The sequence below is a fragment of the Homalodisca vitripennis genome, chromosome 4, assembly GCF_021130785.1.
Source record: "Homalodisca vitripennis isolate AUS2020 chromosome 4, UT_GWSS_2.1, whole genome shotgun sequence".
NCBI lineage: Eukaryota > Metazoa > Arthropoda > Insecta > Hemiptera > Cicadellidae > Homalodisca > Homalodisca vitripennis.
This window is the reverse complement of record NC_060210.1, coordinates 129,149,328-129,166,714: the sequence shown is the minus strand read 5'-3', so window position 1 is coordinate 129,166,714 and position 17,387 is coordinate 129,149,328. Positions and strand designations below refer to the sequence as shown.

Sequence of the window (17,387 nt, the reverse complement as noted above, 5' to 3'; positions counted from 1 at the left end):
GTGCCACTGGATCATGTTCTCTCTAATAGACATCCACCCGGACTTGTACTGCTGCCCTTGCTGTATTACTCTAGTCAATATGTAATCACCGTGCCACTGGATCATGTTCTCTCTAATAGACTTCCACGCGGGCTTGTACTGCTGCCCTTGCTGTATTACTGTAGTCAATATGTAATCACCGTGCCACTGGATCATGTTCTCTCTAATAGACTTCCACGCGGGCTTGTACTGCTGCCCTTGCTGTATTACTGTAGTCAATATGTAATCACCGTGCCACTGGATCATGTTCTCTCTAATAGACTTCCACGCGGGCTTGTACTGCTGCCCTTGCTGTATTACTCTAGTCAATATGTAATCACCGTGCCACTGGATCATGTTCTCTCTAATAGACTTCCACGCGGGCTTGTACTGCTGCCCTTGCTGTATTACTGTAGTCAATATGTAATCACCGTGCCACTGGATCATGTTCTCTCTAATAGACTTCCACGCGGGCTTGTACTGCTGCCCTTGCTATATTACTGTAGTCAATATGTAATCACCGTGCCACTGGATCATGTTCTCTCTTAACAGACTTCCACCCGGGTTTGTACTGCTGCCCTTGCTGTATTATTGTAGTCAATATGTAATCTCCGTGCCACTGGATCATGTTCTCTCTTAACAGACTTCCACCCGGGTTTGTACTGCTGCCCTTGCTGTATTATTGTAGTCAATATGTAATCACCGTGCCACTGGATCATGTTCTCTCTAATAGACTTCCACCCGGGCTTGTACTGCTGCCCTTGCTGTATTATTGTAGTCAATATGTAATCTCCGTGCCACTGGATCATGTTCTCTCTAATAGACTTCCACCCGGGCTTGTACTGCTGCCCTTGCTGTATTACTGTAGTCAATATGTAATCTCCGTGCCACTGGATCATGTTCTCTCTAATAGACTTCCACCCGGGTTTGTACTGCTGCCCTTGCTGTATTATTGTAGTCAATATGTAATCACCGTGCCACTGGATCATGTTCTCTCTAATAGACTTCCACCCGGGCTTGTACTGCTGCCCTTGCTGTATTATTGTAGTCAATATGTAATCTCCGTGCCACTGGATCATGTTCTCTCTTATAAACTTCCACCCGGGCTTGTACTGCTGCCCTTGCTGTATTACTGTAGTCAATATGTAATCTCCGTGCCACTGGATCATGTTCTCTCTAATAGACTTCCACCCGGGCTTGGACTGCTGCCCTTGCTGTATTACTGTAGTCAATATGTAATCACCGTGCCACTGCATCATGTTCTCTCTAACAAACTTCCACCCGGGCTTGTACTGCTGCATAATCATATAATACGTTTTTAGAATGTTTTACTTTAGTAGCAGTTCAAATTGGCTAACAATTGTTATCATACAAAAATAATATTTATTATTTTAACAGTGCTCGTTGGCACATATGAAAGATCGCCTGTAAAGAACTTCCCGCTTACAATCGGGAATGATTTGAAAAAAGAATATATGTTTCAAAAAATTTCAGTAGCCGATTCAGAAACACTATTTCACACATTTTGTGTCTAAACAGATACAAGATAGTTCCGTATATACTTTTTACATCCTTATTTGGACTTTTTCATAGCCAATTCAAAGATGCCATTCGGCGATGAGTACACAGACCAGTCTTAATTAATAGTAAAAATCGCAAGGATGAAATCTAGATAAGTAAAATAGTGAATAGTGAGCAAGGCAGAAGTCGGTGGTCGGACCCAATTTTTTAATTGAGAGGGTATATCCAAATACTTACTTTGTATAATAGCCCGGTGCAGCCCAGGCTTACAGTCTCCTCTGCATCCATCACCCAGAATACTGGCCGTCTAAATAATCTTTGTCCTTGATCAATATTAAAAATCTGAGTGCCAACTAAATTAACTGAACCCCTAATATTACTCAACTTTATATATAATTTTTAACGACCTTGGTATTGATCGCTTTTATGTGTGTGGCTAGCAGATAGAAAAACACATTTCACTTAGGACCAAATTACCATAATTATTATGTTTCCTTATGTCGCATTGTATTCAAAAGCCACAGTAAACAAAGTTGAGGTTTATATCGACTTCTTCAGGGTTCCCAGTTTTGCCTTGAGTCGGCTACCGAACAAAGGAACGGAATATCTCAGTATTTGCTCACGTCCGCAACAAACAACCGGTGTTAAATTATAATTAAACGCTCCGGCAGACAGTTGTGTTGGCGCGGCCTTGATAATGAATTCCACAATTTATCCGAGTCCAGTTATTACCTAATAACAATACTCGGTCGAAAGGGTGGTGGTGGGCGGGGGTGGGGAGGTCAGTCGACGGCCAAGGTCAGCAAAGTGACCTTCACGCCACGTGACCCTTGACCCCGCAGCCGGCGGAGCGCGTTCCTCTCCCACTCACATAACCGCACGCCCAGACCCTGCCGAGCGACTCGAACGCCTGTCAGGGGAGACAGAGATTGAATGCTGCACAAGAAATACGGCAAAAAATGAGGGGTCAAACAGGAGAGGACCAGAAGATAAATCTCTCAGAATTCTTGGACATCAGTTTTGTGCGTGTCAAAACAAGATTCACTAAGTGCGTTTCTGCAATTTCCTAGTGATCCACCATAGATCGGTCTACACGGTGATAAGACCGTATGGCTGTAGCTTGCACTCATGAGCACGAAACTCTAGAGCACAGCGAAAGCTAGTAGAGCTCACGTCCATAAACCATTATACCCGTAGACCCTCACCGCTGCGAGCATCAACAAGGAAACTGCCGCTCTTGGCACTAATTCGAAACCGAATCTCGGAAGGTGGGCATTAGAGCGAGTTTGCGTATCTACCGGCTCGGCCGAGTCCTCGGGGTGTGCAATCAGTGCAATGATGATAAGGAGTAACGGTGAGCGATCCGGGGACTTGAATGCGATTAGCGTGTAAAAGTAGTCGGTCGGCGGGGAGTGGAAGTCGGCCCGATATCTGGGTCAGTTCAGTTCAGTTCGCGGTGATTTCATTTGCCGGTGCCCAGTAGCAGAAGCTGGTCCTGGCCTGTGGTCAGACCACTCGACCGCCAACTTTCATTCCGATCTGGAGCATTCCTGACCAAGGCTGTTGGAGGTCAGATCTTCGGGACGCCCACAGACTAACACAAGAAGTTTTATGGGCAACGTCTAATTAAAAATCTTTCGTGCCAGTCCGCTACACTTTAGAAAGCCCAAACGTGGGCTTTTTAGTACGATGAAAAAGATATTCTAATTTCCTTAAATTTGTTGATGTTTTGTGAGTTCCGAAACCATTCCGAATTCTTTATGGGCTTATTTTTAATACCAATTGCCACATTGTCACTACAATCCAAATCACGACTAAGGTCGTGAGTGGTTACTCCTAGATTGCTGAGTTCGCCGCTACTTTTAAGTTTTTGTTATGTTTTAGAACTTTCTTTCGAGTCGGCAATCCTTAGTACTTCTTCTTCTTCTTCTATGGAGCGGCCTATTACCATGCACTTAACCCTCAAGGGCCTTTTGCGCACCCCGGAAGAACACCATGATTTGGCTCACCAGTCTATGATTTCAGCATTTCCACAAACCGCCGAAAACAACCTATCAGGTCCTCTTGGGTAAATTCACCACCCTTGTCCAAACTATCTACCAAAGATGGCATACCGCTCCCTTTTTATTGCAGGACGATCGAAGAGCAAGTGTTCGGCAGTTTCATCCTGCCCATCACAAATTCTACAGAGCGGATCCTCCTGAAGGACGCCACTCTGGAGTACTTACAATAAGAGAGCATTTCATAGGGCCACATTCTCGTAAGTACAAAAAGTCAATTTGTCTTTGACATCATTTAACTGACCAGAAGAAAGTTTGCATTGACGAGTCAGGACTAATAATTATTTTAGTGCTCAGCGTTTAAACCGATGAGACTTGCGGTTTTCGCTCCGGCGAACAATGGTCCATAAACATCCTAGTTGGCCCAATAATACCGTCCTGTAAACAGTTTCATGCTGAGTGAACGGAGAGAGAGGAAGCGTTATAACGACGTTATATCACCGCAGACAGACAGAAAGATGAAAGAAGACAAAACACGCATGCTGTGGAACGTATCCCACTTCCGGCCAAGTCTATATATATAGTGGCCACATGTGCTCACGTCTGGGGGCTGCGAATCGGCCCCATCTGGCGCGGACCATCAGAATAAATCTAGGGAAGCACTCAGTGTTGAGGCTAGAACCTATCAAAACGGGCTTTCAGCCAGATTTACCACCGACGGTCGCGTTTTATTGCCTCCTTATAAAAACCTATTCGAGATAAATCACGTTTTACGCGACACTAAGGACATTTCTTGGATTAAATTCACTTTAGAAATGAAGTAAACTTTAGAGCCATAAAACATTTTCAGTCTCGGCTGTAAAACTTAGATTAGCTTAATCGTATAATAAAGACAAGCTAAAGTTCGTAATAAAAAGGAAAAGATTCTTTTCAACTTGACAGTTCATAATTTGGTGTCATGAAAATCATTGACCGTGACAACTGCGGATACGAGAGTTATTTTCGAGTAGTGTCACCTCCTCCGTCCTTCAGCCTCACATCGCTGAGAAGTCTCCTCCAATTATAGTCTCTTTCTCGGGTTGCATACTTGCAAAGATGCTCAGAAGGTTCTCCCATATGTCAGAAATTATAAATGTACAAAATTGTTAAATATTGCAAACTTTTATTTTTTTAAATATCAAAGTACAAATTTAAAAGGCCATTATGTGTGTTTTAGGAGAGACTGACTGCAAAGAAATACAATAGCAGTAATTTTGACACGAATTTTATTCCTGCCTGCATTTACATACAATAACTGTCGAAACGAGTTGACGTGAAGGGTTGACATTAGGGATGAAACCCAGCAATGGTATTGCAAAAGGTAATCATCGTTTCATTAGGAATCTCAATACCTCTCTCAAGAAGCGACTCTCAATACATTAATCACGTGGGTAACCAACCATGTTGGTGCGAGAAAAACACGGATCCTAAAAAGTGATTAACAGAGGATATCTTGAAGATAATCGTAAAAATGTCTAGTAATTTTTCAAAACACGTGATGAAGCTGCTTTATTGTATTGGTTGACTCAAACTAAGATTTATTCAAAGCAATCTAAGCTACAAAGGGCTCTCTTACTGTGTGATGTTGACTGGGCGTACTGATGGAAATAGGATGGACAGAGCATGGGTATCATCATGTAACGTAATTCCAATGTGTTTATCAACTCACATTCTGTCTGTCAGTTTATCGAGGATCTAGACTCATGAAATTTGGAACGTGGCTATATAATTTGCAAATTAACTGGTTTACACAACAAACACTCGTATAAACACCCGTGGGTGTTGTTTACGTAGGATAATGGCCTCAAACTAGAGGGGATACCTAAAGAAGGGATGAAATAGAAGTAAGTGACAAAGAAGACTTTTAAGTCTTAACTTCGCCTATATAGTAAAGACGTTTTTCACTTCATGCCTTTTGCCACCTGGAAATCAATAGATGTTTGTCACTGGATATTGAAGTTATTGCCAATTTGTCTGCCTTGTGTACAGATTTGTAAAGAAATGCAAAAAATGTATAGATAGTAAATTCTAGGCTTTTTTCTCTTTAAACGTATTCATAAAATTAGCCTGTAGGAAGTTTAACTGAATGTCTCCCACCAGTGGGACTAAAGCACATTTCTGTTTTTTTGTGTCCCCATATATATATATATACATGATAAGTATAAAATTATCTGACCGGCAAGAATTGAAATTTGGTATGTAACTTAACTTTGGTAATGTAACGCCTCAAGTATATATCCTCCTACTCGTAGGCCTATATATCGAAGAAGCCGCTCTCCTGGCCAGGATGTCCGCTGGGGGCAAACACGAATCCTCCCACGTTCACTCGCAGTCTGGCGTGCTACACTTACACACGTTGGTTAATAATTAAGCCAACATCAACATTAAATTAAACACATAAGTGGAAATCATCGCAAATGACTAGTCCATCAGGCAAGGAGAACGACGGCATTCCTTTCTCCAGTAAAAGCGTCCAACTAAATAAATCCCGGGGACGTCTCTTATCTATGAAAATGATTTTCCGTTAAGATTTCAAGTTAACTTTTTTAATAAAGGTAGTAGGTAATTTGTTGCGTATAGTTTAAAAATTTAAACAAATTGTGGCCCCATTTTAAATAACATAAAATTGGAGTGCGCACAAAAAACACACTATTAATTCTCCCAAATGATAACAAGTAGACACGTTAAACGCACTTACGAAACCTAACTGTAAACATCTTCACATCATTTCAAAGGCGGCACTTTCTTCCGAGAACAGCCTGGTCTACTTGGCCCACTTCACAACACTTGTAGCGAGCACCGCCCCACGTAGTTTATCACGAGTATGTAGAGGCTCTCAAGCACACCACAAGTAATGCCCTCTCTGAAGAGTAAACAACCTTTAACACACAGCTTGTTGAAGTGTCGACAGACTCGAAACTATCCCACCACGGCCCGTGACTCAGAGCTCACCGTTACCAAGGGTTGTAACTGAATGTCAACTCGGTCACGGAGACTCCGAAGGTCGTGTGTTTGGCACAGACGAATGGCAAGGTCAGAGTCACGCTCAGCACTTTACGGCAGCATGACTCAAACCAGCATGGAACAGAAGTAGGTTACGTACTATTGGAGTTCTCATATCACTGCCACGGCCCGTGACTCACAGCTCACCGTTACTAAAGGTTGTACCTGAATGTCAACTCGGTCACAGAGAGTCCGCAGGTCGTGTGTTTGGCACAGACGAATGGCAAGGTCAGAGTCACGCTCAGCACTTTACGGCAGCATGACTCTGAACCCAGCGCGCAACAGAAGTAGGCTATCTACTCGTATGTACTGCTGGCAGTTGTCATATCCCTGCCGCGACTCGTGACTCGGAACACCGTTACTAAGGAAGGGTTCAGGGTACTTCTCAAAAACCTCGGGAAAAATTACAATGTGAATTATTCTATGTAATTTAAAGTTACAAATGCAATTAAAATTCTGTAAATATTAGTGTAAAAGTGTCCTTTGATGTTTTTTCAATTCCAAATCTAAGTAAAGGCACATTATTGTGAAGATTTGAACCATGTGGTTTTTAAATAAGTGAATACTCATTACATAGCTGTTCTTAAAATATTATTTACATTATTTTGGAACTTATCAATTATAATAAGTAACAGCTTTTTATCGAGCTTCGTCTCTGAAGGAATAGTTAAAAAAACTCGGTCCTATATTTTCGAGTATAGGTTAATTTTATGATCTTATTTTCTCTTAATTTTACTTCGTTTTCTATGATTTGATTTTCGGTGAGATATCACATTTTTATATATCGGGATTTTAATATTTTTCTTTTATAGAATTAGTTCCATTAATTTTCTTATGCAGATTTCCCCCCACTCGCACTTTTTTGCGAGCCTTCGCCCAATTAGAGCCGCCCCGCCAACGAAGGTCTGGTTAGAACTGAGCAGCCATGATCAGCGACTACCAACCACAACAACCACAAAATGGCACCGATGCGCATGCGCTGATGGACTGACCGATACAGAACGGGAAAGTGTGGACAGCAATGCATTACATTAATATCGGTCTGAAGTAATGTACTTTCTCGCCCTTTCGCTCGCTACATACCTCACCTCAAGTAATTACGTTCTGCGTGCTGTGGCCGAACTCCAGGTTTCTCTGCATTTCTCCGTCCGTTATCCCTTGTTTTGTTTCTACAACGTTCTGAACTGATAAGATCACAACTATGAACATATTCCGTTATTTATGTTAGACCCGAAACAAGTCATAGCTTAACATCAGGTCGACTTTTTCATCGCGCAATACCAAACGGAATGTAAAAGTCTAAGTTCTTCATAGGCGGCCGTTGTCACAATTAAAATCAGTTTCTCAGTACACACCGCGTCGAAACAATGCTTGAACAATTGATTTCTGGAAATATTTCGGCCACGTTGTGAAGAGCCATCTTCAACCAACCAGATCTATGGATAGTTGAGTTGAAAGGGATGGAGCTTTATTATGATATCTATGGCTTATCTAGTATTCTGAAATAAATTTCTGCATAAAAATCTGGTCTTAGGAATTTCCCCAACATCTTTAAATATATAAAAAAAACTATTCATATATATTTTTCAAAACTTCTGGAACCATCATGGCTAATCAACTTGGTAAGTATTTTGAAATGTTCAATCTCTTTCAAAATTCTAAGTTCGGTTTTTGAGCAGGAAGATGTACTCTGGATGCGATCGGAACTTTGGTGGGATCGATTCGTGATGGTTTCGAAGCCAAATCTGCCACTATTGCGACCCTTATTGACGTCACCAGAGTTGTTGACTGTGCCCCACGAGAAGCCGTGCTCTCTAAATTATCTTATTATGACATAAAAATTCTATATTGGCACTTTAAAAATTATATCTGACTGAGCGAGGGCAGAGAGTTTGTGTTAGTGGTTGTCTCTCTACTTATTGCTGAGCTGAGTTTGGTGTGCCGCAGGGATCAGTACTTGGATCTTTGTTGTTTTAGTAGGTATTAATAACCCACCCTATATTGTTAAGACCAATGTTATAATTTATTTTGATGACTCTGTACAGCTCTGTTTTACATTGTTTAGTTCGACAGTAATATTAGTAATTTATGTAGTTTTATGATGAGGCATGATTTGAGGCTAAGACTTGGTATTTCAGTTTAACGAACTTGCTCTGAATGAATCTAAAATACATGTTTTATTTACATTACAGCCTAGTCAGTACACTTTATTTGTTCAAGAATCGATTGCTACTGTAGTGCGCGCGCTGAAAAAACTCGCGCGAGAAACTGAAAACTCATGTGAAAGGAGCTAAGTAACTTCAAAAGGAAATGGAATGGCCTTTTACACCACGAACTTGTTCATTAGAATACCCCTCCCATAAGGAATTCCAAGAAGAAATATATACTTGAAGGTGATCAGATACACTGAACGAGCTACATGGAACAGTAGGTCTTTCTTATAGTAACCTAGGTGCCCTGTTCGTCTACCGATCGTAGTAGTGGGGAGAGGGGGGCAGCACGACTTTGTGTAGCTATGTAATCGTAGTCTAGTTCAGGATATTAGATGAACATGTTGTCATCCTGGATTATAAGCGGATATGAGGGAGGGGTGATTTATAGAATCATCCTGGGAACGTCCATTTGTTCTTCAAAGAGTCGTATCGTTCCTCCGAGAGCCTGGTTTTCCCAGTTGGTATTTTCACATATAAGCAAACACTATAAGGAAGAATAATGAATGTGAGGCCTTTCGATAGCAAGACTATCTTCTTCGTCAGACACATCGCTAATTTGTGACGTAGATAGCCTTGCTAACGAAAGGCCCCACAAAAAAGTTTTAAATATTGGTTTATGTGTTTAAATGTAAATAAGTTAACAAATAGCCAATACAAGCTCCATCTTCAACTGATATTATGTTTATCTAATCTTTATAAAAAAACAACGTCTTAGTCGAGTTAAACAATATCGTGTTCTTTAGTCTTTAATAACCCCCTTTTTATTGTGTGTTTTAAAGATACTTCGACCTTTAAAAACACCCTACTTGAGAACAATTACTTCTAAAATCGACAAAATCGCTGACATTTTCAATTAAGTATCATGCATCTTTAACTGGAACAATGTAAAACTAGTTCCTTGAAGATCTGATGTGCTGGAGTCAGCGTATACTCCTACACTACTCTCTTGTAACGTCCGAAGTCTTCACCACGTAATAACACACTCCAGCGCTGCTCCACTTGTGCTGGTGCCACCTTGGTCAAATCGGTAATGGCTATGGTGTGCCATATAATAATGCATACCTTCTGCCGCTGCTGTCCAGTCCCCACATCGGGCTGCTGGCTCTTCCCACCTCCCCTCCCCTCCCATCATCATCATCATCACCCATCTCCCTCCGCTTGTTCCGCCGTCTATTGTCGGGCACTACTCTCTCAGTTGTCATCATGTAAAGACACATTTCAGCAAACAGATACTGTTACAACACCTTCCTTGGCGTGGCCTATCATCAACTGAAGATGATGTCTCAACTTGACAATTGTACGATGACTGTAGGATAATGATGATAAATACATTAAGACTACCAGTGACAATAGAAGAAGTTATATAATTAGTCTTTTACACCACCTCCACTTCATTGGGCGTATGTTTTACTACGAAAAACGACCAAATCCACCCACAATTCTCTAGGATTTCCTGTTACCTCTCATCCTCTATTCCTAGAATACGTGAAAGTTCTCGTGATGTCAGCTACTTGGGAAACTGGAGCTACACTCAACATTTACACTGAATCAACTCCATAGCTACGTTTTGGATTTATTGGGCTGTGGAGGACACGAAATGTGACTTCTAAAAACATAAAAAAAATTATATTACGGATTCACAGAAGTTCACCTTAATTTGTCAAGTATTATGTTATAACGTATTTAATTCTTTTCTTAAAACGGTAAAAATGTTATGAAACCTTCAGAGACAAGTACCACACAGAAGGTTATTTTCTTATTGCAAGCTAGTGTAGGCCTTCCGGGTATCGTATAACCTAGCTTAAAATACAAAAAGAAGCCAAAGAATAATTTTGAAAGTTCTCATTGTGGTATAGCGAATCATGTGGACCTTCATTACACAACAGTATACACAGCAATATTAGCAAATGCAAAACTATTAATAAACCACTATATTCAATAATCAACCTTTATTTATAAAAACAATAGGGTCTCGCTTACAATGTACAATCTAAAAAATGTTCCAGATGGTAACAAAAATTTTGCAAACATTATGAATTTTTAAAAATTACTGATAAATCAAGTAATGTGTACTACAAATTGGAACAGTATTTTATTATTTTCGATAGAAAAACGTATTCAGGAAAGTATGTTAGCACTAAAAACACACTGTAATTATTGACTTACTATTAAGATGACAACCACTAAAGGATTATCGCACCTTTTCTCGGTGACGTTTTGTTAACGTCGGAGTGCCGACGGAATGTTGGGTAACCGGAGTTTGGAAAAGCTAGACTCAACTGTACATCTATTTATAGTCCTGCAGGAGAATTGTAATGGATTACAAATGACGCCTTTCAACCGTGTACTTTGTACTCGTATAGTAGACAAGGGCTGTCACACGCACGTCGCCCACAGAACGGTTCTCGTTCCCAGAACACTCCGGAGTACTACAGAACGTGATCGCTCGAATTAACAAGGCATTAAAGACATATCTCCGTATTGGAAGGTTTACGTAACGCCGACAATAAGGTAATAGACATTTCCTGGTCTGCTCTAACGGTTTGGCGTGTGTACAGGGTCGGCCTACATCGCCTTTCTGGGCTTCCTCAGTCGGCTATAAGCCTCGGCGTGTTGTAACACAGTACAGGCCTCCTTCATACCGCTCAGTCGGCCTCTACCAATTAGGCCTGACGGAATGTCGTGGATGACGACATTTAACCTCAAAATGGAAGAATGCTAAATGTGTTAAAACACCTGGCGCCACTGAATACTTTTGCCAATCTGAGGTTGACTGAGTTTTAAAAACTGTATTTAATTAACAACTCGTTAGTACGGGCCCCAACGACAATCTAACCCACAATTATATTTTACAATCTAATGACTGATTGATTGTCAATATTAACATCGATCTCAGACATGAAAAATACCATCTACTAATTACACCTCCAAATGTAAGCCTTATCAACTTGTGTTCATTATGGTCATCGTGATTGACAATCGAGGATCGTTCCAAGTAAATAAAAGTACCACTACAGTATCAGGTGTAATCACATTATCTTATTCAATGACTACACGTCGCGCCGCGCCTCCCTATCTAGCATTGTATTATGTTACAATATGTGTAGACCTTGTCTGCAATTTATATATCATTCCCGATACAGTGGGAAGAAACGTATATTTTATATATAGGCGTCATCTTCAAATATATAACTGACTATTCATTATTAGTTTACAAAATAATTTGAACATCACTGATGTTATCAAAGACATCGTACCACTAAAAAAAATTGTATACTCCATCTTCCTGAAAACTTATGAGACAAGAATCGTTAAAAGAATATCGTTTGTGGACATATTCACTTAAAAGATTCCCTGTTATCATATACATAAAAACTGTAAACTACCGCTATCTGGAAACGGTACGAAAAATCAAATCGCATGAGTAAGTATAAAAGTTGTTCTGAAATTGATTAAAATTCTAGACTGTTCACAAAAGGGTGTCACAAACTTCTGTAGATGATTGTATTCATAATAATTTTAAACAATAAATGTGATATAAACTTAAGCCGAGAAATGTCCCGTTTAGCCGCTAGCCGGCATTTTTTTTATAAACAATTGTAATTTTGAAAACTAAGAAAGCTAAATAAACGAAATTTTACACATAAGTTTGAATACAAAACTAACAACTGTGACATGCTTGGCACTCCTGGCTTGTAAAGCGTATCTGTAAAGTGGTATCTCGACCTATGTTTATATGACATTTTACATTTTAAATTATATTACTATCAACGAAAAGTTTGGCACCCTTTTGTATTATATATATATATATATATATATATATATATATATATATATATAAACAGTTTGAAAACTTCTGTGCCAATTCCCCTAACATGTTCCGCTACTTGTGTTCTAACTGATAAAACATCTGTGGAACGATATTCTAGAAGTTAAAATGAACAATACTATGAATATGTTTCCTAAAACAATGTTTTCCTGGGAACACAGCAAGAAATTATTTTAACCAATCAATCCTATATGTCTCGTTGAGATTAGTACGTAGTACCAGTCAGAGAGTTCGCTAGTGTTGCGCTGCGTTTCCCACTATCCCCATCACAAGTCCTAGACCTACTTGGCAGTTGCACTGCGAACAGGTGTTATGTTTTCACTTCTCTTTGATTATTTTATGTTAAATTAATTGGAGCCACAAAAAAAATCAGTGGTTGATATGGGTTGTTAGGGGTAGGCATTGAAAAGTAATACAAATATATTACACTTTAAAATAAAAAAGTATGAATTATATGATTTTTTTGTATTTTGTCCCATTAAAATCCCGGCCCACCAAGCAGAACTTTTGTATGTCTGGCAGTGGGGTTAGGGAAACATTTTATTACTACTCGTATATATTAGTTATTTCAAATTGCTATCACCTAAACCCGTACATTGAGACATTCCACTTGGTCTAATCCTGGAAGGTAACCATTTAATAGCCATTCATACGAGTTAGTTACATTCCATTATCCGTCCCAAAACCCCACCTTTTTCACATTACTCTAACTAAAATAGGAAAACAAACCAAGAAAAACAATATTTTGGTCGTTAGAACAAGCTTATAAAGTATTTATAGTGTCCGAACCGTTATCTTATCGGCCAGAAACTGATCAGCGACGAACGAAAGATATCCCTCAACACAGATCTGCCACTAAATACATTAAAATTCTGAAAGGTTGATTACCAATAATAAATCTAATTATTTAGAAAATAGTTGGTGCAGATAAAGGAGTCTAAGAGTTGCTTTTAGCTCTGTAATAGTTTATGCAGAATTAGAGACGTCCAGTATGTAATAGAGAGCATTTCACTTCATACTAAACACTCGGAATGACTTACCTACCACGGGAAGATATCAACAGCACCTGCAACATAACAACAAGATTAGTGACAAGTCTTGAGACACAGCCAGAGCCAATCTTATCACTTAAAGATAACAGGCAGCTGGTTCATTCCCGTCACTCAGATTGTTGCTATCGGGTCTCTGCACTCAGAAACGTCGAGCAAAAACTGAATCAAGGCCTTGGGCTTAAAATTACTTTTTTACTACTAAACTTTATCAATCAAAATCTTTAGAATTTTTACCCTTGAGTGCAGGCAGAGCATCGTATTAGGTGGACCTAAGAAATGTATGGGTAGTTCATCAATTCGGGGAGGAAACATGCAAGAGATTTCCTCAAAGAAAATAATAGCTACATATTACACGACTGTATATTACAGATATTTTAGTATGAGTATTTTCAGTCACAAGGTACAATATAGAAAATGCTTTGTGAGTTATTCATAAAAATACTAAACCTCAATACAATTGCAATGGACAATGCTATCTAAGTATATATTTTCAATCTCGCCTTCCAAAAACTTATGGAATTTACCATTACGGAATATGTTCCATGAACTTTACATACAGTATAACGTCATTTTCTGCTGAAACACAGAAGCAGCGTTACGAAACACGTTATTATAAGTAATTGCTGATGGACATTGGCCTTCATTAAACAAGTGGCGTTATCTAGTAAAAATGAAGCACGTGCTCGGACCCGCTTGTGGGTCAAGGGCGTGTGGTTGGCTTGGTTTTCCAGACCGAATTGCGATTGTAGCAATTAGGCTAGTAGACAATGGAGAGGTGATGGTACCGTAATAGAGACACACCTTGCGGTGCACGACATCAGCGAGGCTAGCGTCACGACTGGGACCGCCGTGAGTCGTGTGTAAGGGCGTTTGATACGTCGCGTCGTGCTGTACGCAAAGCTGAGCCACAGAGAAAAATTGTTCTTGATTTGGCAAAGGCTATAAAAGGAAACTCTTGGAATAAGGAGATGAGTAAGACACAAGCCAGCCAAGAAACTTGGAAATCTGAGCCATCTCTTGGCCTAATGGGATTGGGTGAGACTAATCCAGCCACGAAGCAGGGAAATCTGAGCCACTCTTGTGACAGTGGGATGGGTAGGGCTCATAAGCCAGAAAAGAAACTGGTACATCTGAGCCATCTCTTAGGCTAGTGGGTTTGGGTAAGACTAATCCAGCCACGAAGCAGGAAAATCTGAGCCACTCTTAGGGTAGTGGGTTGGGTAAGACTGTTATGCCAGAATATAAAACTGGGACATCTGGGCTAGACCCTAACCCACCTGGAAAATCAGGAGCCGACTTACGTTTACCACTGAAACAATTATAGTTATCTAGGATTTTTACTTTTTATGTCACAAAAATAAAAGGTTTTGAATAATACGGAATCAAAAATATGTCTACAACTGATCCTATAAAAAGGACTTCTATATTTTCGTACTGTTTGATATAAAAGTACAAATATAAATAACCAAATATATAACAATGTGGACTTGATTTGGTTACAATTAATCCTAAATTAAATTTTAAACATTATAAGGGTTCATTTGGATACTTCTTTTACGGAATCCATCTAGAAACCTTAAAGTTATCGATAATAAGTAAGAAGTTGCTTGAAATTGTTTGAAAGTTTTGAGAAAAGTGCCAATTATTATTTATTGGCTAACGAACTCAAGCAAGCAAGCTGTATGTAAATACTATTTCTGTACCACATTCAGTCTTAATCTACTAAGAACTACAGTAGTTATAGTGTTCAAAACTATTACAACAATGTCGTATACTACTTAAAATATTGTACGCCCGCCATATAAAAATTTTAGGAGATATAAAAATTCGTAAGAACAAACATTATTGAAAATGAACTGAGAATTATCAAACACTTTTGTTTTGCGCTATAACGCATCCGATATATAAACATTCATTTTACTAAACTTGACCGCCATCTTTATATCTTCATAGACATCGAAAAAGTATAGTAATAATTTGTTTGAAAGTTAACAAGGTTAAATTATCTAGTGTATTTAAAAAATGTTTCATTTTGTGTCTATGTTGGGAACTCGACTAGAGTTAAATCTTTTTGCTAGAATGCGAATGGCCGCCATCTTGAAATCTGTTATTAGTAAAGACTGGTTAACCCAGTTTTTTTTATTAAATCCTATGCTTCTTTCCGACAATTTTGATTATAAACACATTATAATTTATGATTGTTTTTATTTAAGGTTTATACAGTGCTTTACCGGCGTACTTTTCCTTTTTTTCTAAAATCTCTACAAGACAATGCGTGAGAACCTAGATATGATCGTATACAATTATACTGTAAGTTATACTCTCAATCTGTTCTCTTTGTATTGTTGCTTTGATAAAATCAAACTGTCTGCTGTCTTGTTTTTGTTTGTGTGACTTTTAAAGCTGTGACATAATGGCTAGAATAAAATAATGGTAAGAAAAAATAGGCAAGAAACCAATTTTCAATACTATACAAATGGCTACTGATTTTCAAATTCAGAAGACATTTTACTTTGTGAGTGTAGCCCTGCTAGAAAAAATTGTGTAGTTGGCCAAAACAAATCGACCAAAATAAGGTATTGGATCAGATGCCAACAGAGCAGCTTTAGAACGTTCAAAGAACAAAGAGAAAACTTAAAAAGAAATGCTAAAAGTTAAAAGGCAGAGAAAGTAAGGAAGAAACAGCTGGTGCTGGACTATTTTGGTATGACAACAAGACATGTTTGCAGTTTTTTGCGTTAGAACGTTCAAAGAACAAAGAGAAAACTTAAAAAGAAATGCTAAAAGTTAAAAGGCAGAGAAAGTAAGAAGAAACAGCTGGTGCTGGACTATTTTGGTGTGACAACAAGACATGTTTGCAGTTTTTTGCGCCTACTAAAAATCACTATTCCTGACACTCAGGTACACTTTTGTACTAAAACTCTAACACTATCGGTCTGAACTTTTTCCTGGAGGGTATAGGGTTAACTAACTGGTTTTGGATATAAGCGTTAGAAATAAATCTAAAAATTATTTACATATATAGAAAATGGAAAATTTGGGAGCTGTAATAAAAATAAATGGCACAAAATTTAATTATTGTATTAAGGTATAAATAAACAGTGTACTTTTACATCTGTACACCTACCGGTTTTTTTCTCTAAGTGTATCTTAACATTCATATTTAAACATAGAGAGTACAGTCCCTTTTTAAAGCTGGTTTCTATACGTTATTTTTAAACGTCCATAATGGATCTGAAGCAAGAAATGTTTGAATTCACCATTCTAAATTGGTTTAATACTTTTGACGAACATTTTCAACATAATGAATGATTCTTTAAACAAGAACTTTAAAAGTGCCTGTGTGCAATGTATGATTGAGTAGTTTTGGATGAAAAGATAGACTTTGACTTTGGGCACACTCTTTTCATCATTATATGAGTATATTAAATATAAAAATGTAAATCTATTTCTGATTGTGATTTAGGGAGGAGGGTTGCTTTTTTTAGCTTTACTCGTCCTTCTGATAGTACAACGCATCCTATCAAACTCATTTTGTACTATGTTCTAAGGGAGTATGTATTGTTTCTCTACATCCAACTCAAGCCAGTGGTACTCTCAAATGAACAAAGTGACTGAAGAGAACTTCAGTAAATAAGGTACAGGGAGACAAAACGAGTAAAACTATGACAGTACAACCGTTTACAACCGTAACCATTCACTACTGACGAAG

At 38.8% G+C, this 17,387-nt stretch overlaps 1 protein-coding gene across 6 annotated transcripts in view; it reads right to left on the bottom strand.

Moving 5' to 3' along the window:
- Positions 1-17,387, bottom strand: part of LOC124360154 (LIM domain only protein 7) — a 247,025-nt gene that overhangs the window by 153,819 nt on the left and 75,819 nt on the right. For 5 of the 6 annotated variants that reach the window (XM_046813513.1, XM_046813518.1, XM_046813517.1 and 2 more), the window contains exon 3: positions 13,664-13,689. The gene's annotated coding sequence lies outside the window, so the exon portion shown is untranslated. The remainder of the gene's footprint in view (positions 1-13,663; positions 13,690-17,387) is intronic. The other variant, XM_046813515.1, reaches the window with a different exon arrangement.